We start from the raw sequence: 9,381 nt of genomic DNA, 5'->3' as shown, positions 1-9,381 counted from the left end.
GTCATGTTCAATTTGTGTAATGTTAGATTGTTTATCATCTCCGATGAAAATTGAGTTCGGTTCAATTCAAAATTAGGCAGGTTTACAATGGCTTATGGTGGATATATTCGGGACTTGAGTCAGATAATTGATATCTCTTGGCGAACCAGTAGCACTTAATATTTCATTGTGAGCAACACCTAGATCGATCTAGACCACCAATAACAATATGTAGTACATTAAAGTTAGAACTCAAAAAAGGGGTTAAAAAAATAGGGTTGTCTCTCTCTTAAATGACAAGAATGTGACGGTTTTGCGCAAGCAAGGGGTGTGTACAATTCTGGAGAGCTTTCTTATCAAAAGCCCACAAAAATTAAAACTAAAGAGGTCATTGACATCATATTTCTGCTAGCATTAGTTAATATAGGCTACCCCTTTATTTCTCTCTTGGCTCACCATCTCAATCAATCATACATTATCTCTCTCTTTCAATCTCTTTCTCTGTCTCTGTCTCTTTGCTTCTCAGTTTTGTAGAGTTGGGCACCTGAACTTGACCCACCAACTTATAGGTGAAGTATTTATTTTACCTCTATTGTGCTCTATCTTTCCCAATTTTAATTTCTAGTTAATTAATCTCTTCAGTCTATTACGAGTACGAGTGTTATATATTATATTTAAAGATGCGTTCTATTCACCTTTTTTTAAAAAAAAAATGAGGAGTGAGAGTTCATATTGTATCTCGACTTCTCACTAACTTTTATAGGTTGTATGAATTTGTCAGTTCCTTTAAATATTTCCCATTTTATTTGTGTCAAGTTCATATATTTCAATGCATATAATAATTTAAATTATTAATATATCTAATTTCATGTTAGTACTGTTTCAAAAAAAAAAATCATGTTAGTATAAAAAATTATAAATTATAGAAGTTTCCTGTCAAAATAAAAAATTATACAAGTAGAAGTTTGACATTCTAAATTTATTGACAGGGAAGAATAACTCTGGTGGTTAAAGCTTTCCTCCTTATCCCAGACGATTCTGAGATTAATTCTTATCACTTGCCTTTATAATTCTATTAAGATAAATTTAAAGAAATTTTGGAGTATATTTTAGGGTGTACGAGTAATAATATTGAAAAATGAAAATTAAAGTTCCATTGATAAGTCCAATCACTGAGTAAAATTGTTGAGGGTTATTTCTTTGTTTCCTTTAGAAGTGGATGAATGATGGAAAACCAAGCTCTGCAAATGCATGTTCCCCAAAAAAAAAAACTACTATTTAAACCAGTTAAAAAGATGAAGGTATATTTCCATCTAAGGAATGTCTTCCTGCTTGCTTGTGTTATCTCATCACTATTTATCCCCTTCTTGGACTGTTCATCTTTTAGAGAGAGAAAATGTCATGTGTCATGCTGTTTTACCTCAACATTAACATGGTCAATTTTATTTTTAATTTCTAGATATTAATAACTCTAGTATTTACATTAAAGTCATGTTCTTTTGAGTTTCTGAGCAGAATAGAGCAGACCAGACCACAACAGCTTAAAAGAAAAGGGCCTAAGTTATTCAAGTATCATACACATATGTGTACAGTTCATCACCAATTACATCAACAATCTAGTTGACTCATGACATGTACTGAGGGTCTGGACTGTGCATAGGTTGACCTTTTGAAAATTCTGACTTGACCTGACACATAACTCATGAGTCGAGCCTAGATAACTACAAAACATGTTGACTCGGCATGCATGAGGCTTGGCCAGACACAACCCACACCGTCTTTAAACCAAATGTTGTTTATCCAAGTTAAATATAAATGTTGTGTACAAGAACTAATCACAAATATGATTATATCAAAAAAAAAAAAAAAATGCTGGTATTTCTCCTTTAAATTGTATTGGATATTTTTGTATTAGTAATTAAATTGTGAACCAATAAATTTATAAATTATACACTTGTTTTCTTACTTGTAGGGTAATTAGCTACAACAACACAGCTGTCCAGAGGACATAGGGATTTTTACTATTTCCTTCTCAATTTCCAAAGTAGAAACAAATTTGTAAATACATTAGTCAGTAGAAAAATCCAATGACAAACATTTTCATTAAATGCAAGGTTCACTTTGCTAAGATAACAGAACTGACCCCAACAAATAAGCATCAAAAAGGGGGAAGAGGGCACTGTAACTACAATAATCTTTACTATGAGTGATTCAATAGGTTCAAGTCAAAGCTTCATCAATCCTGTTTTTTGTTCAAAAATCAGACTAACTATTATTAGAACAAAACTCACACAACTTTGAGGTGACATGCATAAACTAAATTATTTACAAGAAAACTGATAATTGTCTTAATTGTTTAATGGTTCTAATTATTGTACTTCAACAATGAATGACCTAATTAACTCGAGCTGATCTCTCTAAATGAGCAATAATGTTTGTACTCAACCTTAAAAAAACCTCTAGGGTTTGATATACCAACTTCAAGAGAATGAAGGACAAAAATTACAATTGTCTTGCTGCATGCACATCATTCTTTGATCCTCGTCCTCGATTTAAACGACTCGTTCATCTGGAAAGCTATCCTCTATTCTCATAATTTACTCCGAAATTAAAGGTAAGGAAATCTAAATGACTCGTGGTAATCAGACTTAATAATATCAATGTGAATAGCATTTTACCTAATGAGTGTACAATTAAATGTGGTTTACTATGTACTCCATGTAAATTACTTGTAATACTTCTCATTTCATGCTTGTAATTACGTTAATTAGAATCATAAACTATCAAAACTAATTAAAGTAAAACACTCTATATAAATAGTATAAAAGTAAAAAAAAATACTACTCGTATATAATATAAAAGTCAAAGCGTTAAAAGTAAGAAAAAAATAGAGGTAGTTGGTAAAAGTGTCGTGAAATATTTGATGACGTCATATATATCCTGACGATAAACATATACACATTGGAATCCGCAAGTAGTTGTTATTTTAATGCTGTTACACCTTCAAATTGACCCTGCAGATGAGTTACTAATGCCTACTATTTTCCTATTTTAGCCATCTATATTATCCTGTTTACATTTGTGTATTCTATCACACCAAATGACCATAATTTACCCCAATTTAGGAAACTGTCCTCTATCCAGGGGTATGTAGTTGTAATTTCAAACCGAGGGAACTACGTCTAAAGATATTTTCTTAAAAAAATGTGTTACGAGTAAATAATTAAGGAAAAAAATATATGCAGCATATAAGAAGTTAAAAGTGAAAAGAATAGACATTAAATAAACATTTATTACATCGATTTACTCGTGAATTGTCGATAAATTCTCAACTTAATACTTAAAAAGGAAGTATATTGAATGTTTATAAAGGCTGCATATAACATTACCCAATAATTAATGTTGGGTTAGTTAGCAACAAACATTAAGTGTAAACGAAAGTCATTCACTTGGGTGATTCTAATTGTATAGTACGAATGAAGTATTATTTATGATGTGGTTTAGTCTTTTTTGTTGAGTTTTTGTAGTTTAATATGAGATTATCTTCTTGTTCTTTAAAAAGATTAATCTCCACCCAATATGGATTGATCAATGGCCTTTACAATAAGTTTCCTAATGATATATTATAAGCTCAAACCTAGCATATTAGATTAGAAAAAGATACATCATTTTTTAAAAAAAGGACAATTATGTATTATTAGTGTCATAATTTATATCACTTATTAATGACTCGTACAAAATTTCAATCTTTATTAAATATTAACATCGATCTGCGATCTTACATGCCAAGAATGAAGATAAAAAACAAGAATAGTTATTGAATTTGAACTGAGTATAGCGTCTGAAATTTTGTTAAAGATTTAGGTTGTGTTCTATTCACGTGATTTTCACTCATCTGAACTTACCTAAACTTTTGTGAACTCATTAAACCTTATTAAAACTTATTCTAGTAGTAATTTGTACTTGGATAACTCTTATCAGAACTTATTTTTCCTGAACTGAACTTATCTGACCTTAACTGATGAACTTATCTGATGAATTTATTATACACGAAATAATTGAAAATAAGGTGAATAGTACAAACTCTTACTAATAAGTATATTTTCTTATAAAACATTATAGTTTATTAAATTTTGTATTCATGCATAGTTAGAGATATAAACAAACAATATGCTCTTTAGTGATTGAAACTTTCTATATGCCAAGTAATTGGGATGAAGTATCGGATCATTAAGGGAAAAATAATTGTCATATTAAACAAAAGTTAAAACTCTTTATATAAGAATTAAAAAATGAAAATATAAACAGCAACTTTTCTGTGTGACAGGGGTTATTTGTAGGGGTTATTTCCTCAGTTGGTTAGCGCGTTTATAGTGTGAGAGTAATCCCTGACCAACTTAGTAACCCTTGAATAATTAACCCTTGAATAAGTAACCCCTATAATTTACCTCTAACCAAATGAGTAACCCCTAAGTAACTTTAGAATAAGTAACTCTTACAAATAAGCCATGACCAAATGAGTAACCCCTTACAAGCAACCCCTGTCACACGGTGTGGCCAGCCACATATAAAAAATTGTAAAATATAAATATTATTGTAAGAGCCACATATATAAGTAGCTTAAAAAAAAGGATCAAGAAAATTAATCTTAATAAACTAAAAGCTAAATTTTTATTACATCCATCAATACATGTTTTTCACATAAATTTCCAAATATATATATACTTCAATTCTATAGATTAAAATCATATGAATTTGATTAAAAAATTACATGCAGTCATTTTCAACAATGATCTTTCTAGTTATATATCATCATTATCAAGATATCTTCTCCACTAGTAAAATTAAATCTATAAAAAGGCATATATTTGCACCCAAGACGAAAACAAGATGATGAAAGCATCAAAGAATTTTCATGATGAAGTGAGATTAGTTATAGGTACATACAAATATTTGTGTAGAGTGAAAAGGACAAGTTTATGTATGTGTCCCTCAAACTTCCATCTTCGCATGTAAACTAAAGTGTAAAAAAGCCTAAAAGATCAAACAAAAATAAAAACAAACAGAAAGCAAAAATACAAGAAACAAATAAGAGTAACAACTGTTTGTTTTTTTTTTTTAATTTTTTTATTTTTAAAGATAAGGACTACTTTATATTTTGATCTTCTATATTTCATACACCCTCCGATTTATTTTGTAATAATTGCAATATTAGGTGTTGGAGAGTGGGGACCAAAAGAGGAATTTTGTAATGTAAAAAATAATTAGTGAAGATATATTATAATACAAAGTAACACGGAGCGTAAGTTTTAACTTTTTTTTTTTTTTTGTAAAGACGAAGAGGATTGAAGCCACCTAAGTGACTACAATGCACTTGCATTAGAAGATTGTGGCAAGGAGTTGAATTGTCAAATACCATTTTAATCAATTCACCCATTGATGCCTAAGCCATTCCAATACACAGAATCAAAATTTCTCATTTTAAAAAAGATAAAATAAAATAAAAAAGAAAATGAAAAACCGTAGTTAATTTGGGACCCAAGATAATAAAAGGTAGTTAGTTAACATCTCAATCCAAATGTAGTAAATTTCACAATCAACACATACATAAGGTTAGTTGCAGAAAACATAGGGGGCAAGTAACAGTTCATTAAACTCATCATAGTCATACATAATAGAATAAATATATAAATAAATAAATAAACTAAATAAAGTATGATATTGACATTAATCAGTTTAATAAGTTGGTGCAATATTGATGAAATGCATGAGACTAATTACCATGTTTCTGGGATTATTAGTTAACTTCCTTAAGATAGGGACATCCTATTTGCATTTTTATATGCCACCTTGCCACATAATGAATTTGCATGCGCCCCCATAATTTATGTATATAATAAAGTTTTTTAATATAATATGTTCAACGAACTAAGCTAAACTTATATCATATCTAGTACGTGAAATTGACATTCTCCTTAAAATACTTTTTGGATAAGTTGGAATTAATGGCTTCACTTTTAAGTAGGTAAACAGTTTATATACATAATTTAGCTAAATAATATTTTAATTATTAGTGATTAATTTCCAACCCAAAACATACTTCCCAAAATGGTAGGCCAAGTAGTTGGCCTTGGTGTATGGTTTGCTTGTATTAACTATCTTGTGCATACAAGTTAAGAGGCATTTCATCTGTCTTTCCAAATATAATTATACACATACATGGAAATTTCTCACCCACCTAGCTTATAATTTGTGTATGGTTATTCAAATTCAATAACAACTTGTGGATATATAAGTAAGTGATGTGGATTAAGTCGCCTATTTAGTTAGTTAGGACTATGGTCACATCAGACTGATTTTTAGAGTAATTAATTATTATAATTAGGAATCATTAATATGTATGCACAAAAGATCCAAATTTATTTGAATACGCGTAATGCAAATACCGAAAGTATTATTGAAATAAACGGTCTTAAACATTAAAACCCACAATGAAGCATTGAGTACATGTGACATTTGAGGACCTAAACCCTACTTGTAAGTCACTACCACACGTGCAAATGAAAGATCCAACATCATGAAATATAAGTTGGTTATAATTTGAACCATATAAGTTGGGAAGAACATGCATTTAGAATGATAATAACTTCCACCCCAACCCCCCTTTCCCCCCTTCCATGTAAAAATCAAGGTGAGAGAGAATAAATGCATGCAATGCACCATAACTTTCTTTGTACTAAATCAAACCCAAAAAAGTGATGAAGTAAAAATTGCATGAATAAGATTGAAGGGGGGGTCACATAGAATATATGAGTTGGCCCACCAAAATATAACAATGGGGTATTCCCCATAAGATTCTGTTAAGAAGCTGCTCCCTTTCAAGCCAATTTTAAGGGGCACTCAACCAACTACATGGATGGGGTGACAAACTATTTTGTTTGTCCCGTTACAACGATATTATTTTTATTTTTTTTAACGGAGAAGTTGACGAGTTTGAAAAATGGTGGGATCAAATACAGTGAGTGTGAGGCAAAGGATATGATCTAGTAAAACTATTTATATATAGCCGCATGGACAATTTTAAAGTAACAAAATTAAAAAGAAAAACGGAGTAAACATTGGACAAAAGGAAAGACATCAAGTAAAACTAAATGGTAAGACTTTAGGGCAACAAATTAAAAAGGAATAGGCGTTGGTTTCCTTACCATCTAACAAATGTGGAAGAGATAATGAAGGCCGGCCTATTAATTTGAATATAGGAGTCGGTTACCCTTGTCTGTGGACAACATCTAATGACAAAATTCAAACATTATAACAAAAACCCATGTGAGTTAGATCCTTAGCACTTAATGTTTGTTAACTTTGTCTAAAGACAAACAACAAATCAAATGACCATACTTAGCTAATGTATGGTTTCCCCCTTTTCCCCCTTTCCCCAAACCTTCACTATCTTATCATGTTTTCAAATTTTCATTATATCTTGTTTCTTTCCATCCCTATCTATCGACCAAGACAAATATTGAGAAACAATGTTTTCCTACTTGCAAAAATTGTCTTAATTTCTTCCTACTGGCTAAAATAGCCTATCTTGGAAGCATCAATGCATATGGAAACCTTTGTTTATCAAAAAATCAATGTGGTTTAGGTCAAATAGTAAAAATTGGCTATTCCGACCTATTTGTCTTAATTTATTTTTTAATGTTTTTGTCATTAATTTCAATAAAATTACATCATTTAAGTGTAGAGATTCCCCTATGATGGTATTAGCTTACTTATTGATTATTTTGGTTTCAATTTATAATTAATATTTGCGGAGTATTACGAATTTGGTTTGTTAGTTGGAAAAAAGCTATGCTAGATTGCAACAATTACTAAATTTACAGTTTCAATTAGGTGATGAATTAGAAAAACTCGTTCTCATTGGTGCAAAAAAATCGCTAGACCATCTTTTCGAAAAGGATAGGGGTTGTTTCGGGGTTTTTAGAGTCTCTCAGGAGCTAGAGTTACAATTCCAAGAATGAATGCCGACCGTCTGTTACCTGCAAAACCACGGAAACTCCGGTTGGGTGGAGTTCCGCCTCCGACGATCAAGTCAGTATGTGTACGGACAGAGTTAAAAGTGCGGAATGTAAAGAGTTTCTCTCGGATTTAGAGAGAGAATATCTGCAATTAATATTGCTCTGATTTGTGTAGATATTTCTGAATGACCTCATATCTCCTTATTTATAGGGTCTGGGAATCAGCTCCCCTTCTTGGGTTATGAAACCCAAAAGGCTGGTGGGTTGATTCATGGATTGGGCTAAGAAGGCCATATTTTGCCTTTGGATTGGGGGTGCCACATGTCAACAGAGGATTGGTTCATTTTGAACCCCTCTGAGGGTGACACGTGTCACCACCTGATAGAGCCATGTGGACCTGGGTATTTTTACCCTAAACAGGGGTTACCCGAGTTATTTTGTTAGGGGTTACTCGATTTATTCAGTCAGGGGTTACTCGAGTTACTCGGTCAAGGGTTACTTGAGGGGTTACTCGGTCAAGGGTCACTCAATCGTTACTCGGTTAGGGGTTATTCGAAAGTTTACTCGGTCATGGGTTACTCGAGTTACTCGGTCAGGGGTTACTCGAGTTACTCGATTAGGAGTTATTTAAGGAGTTGGGTCAAGGGTTACTCGAGTAATTCGGTTAGGGGTTACTTAAGGAGTTCGGTCAGGGTTACTTGAGGAGTTCGGTCACGGGTTACTTAAGGAGTTCGGTCAGGGGTTACTTGAGGGTTCAGTCAGAGGTTACTTGAGTGGTTACTTAGTCAGGGGTTACTTAATTGGTTACTCAGTCAAAGGTTACTTGAGTGGTTACTCGGTCAGGGGTACGGTTACTCAAGGGGTTCGATCATGGATTACTTGAGGGGTTACTCGGTCAGGAGTAATTCAAGTAACCCCTAACTGAGTAACTCGAGTAACCCCTGACCGAGTAACTCGAGTAACCCCTGCCGCATGGTACAGCAGGCCACATACAAAAAATTGTAACACAATGGAGCTTTAGAAGTTTTACATACACAATGGAGTTTCGCAAGGATGCATTTAAGTGTCGAAATGTAAAAAAAAATTAAATGTATTGAGATGTTGGTGCAATAAAGTTCATGTGACAAATCTATTGATCGAATAGTTTAAAGTTTTGTTCCTTTTATTTGAAATAAGATGTTTTGTTTAGAATTAATTAAAGTCTAGTCTAGTTTGATCTAAATTTTTGGTCTAATTTGATTTGATCTAATTGTCTAATTTGACTAAGTTTCGTTAGTGTATAAAAAAATTGTTATCAATTGGAATTAATCTTGTACGACAGACAATAAGCCAATAATAATAGCAAGATCAAAAGATCTAGTCCAAATTTTTCTCATGTTTGATT

The sequence above is a fragment of the Chenopodium quinoa genome, unplaced genomic scaffold, assembly GCF_001683475.1.
Source record: "Chenopodium quinoa cultivar QQ74 unplaced genomic scaffold, ASM168347v1, whole genome shotgun sequence".
NCBI classification, from domain to species: Eukaryota; Viridiplantae; Streptophyta; class Magnoliopsida; order Caryophyllales; family Amaranthaceae; genus Chenopodium; species Chenopodium quinoa.
The sequence above is the reverse complement of the archived record's forward strand: the minus strand, read 5'-3'. Positions refer to the sequence as shown.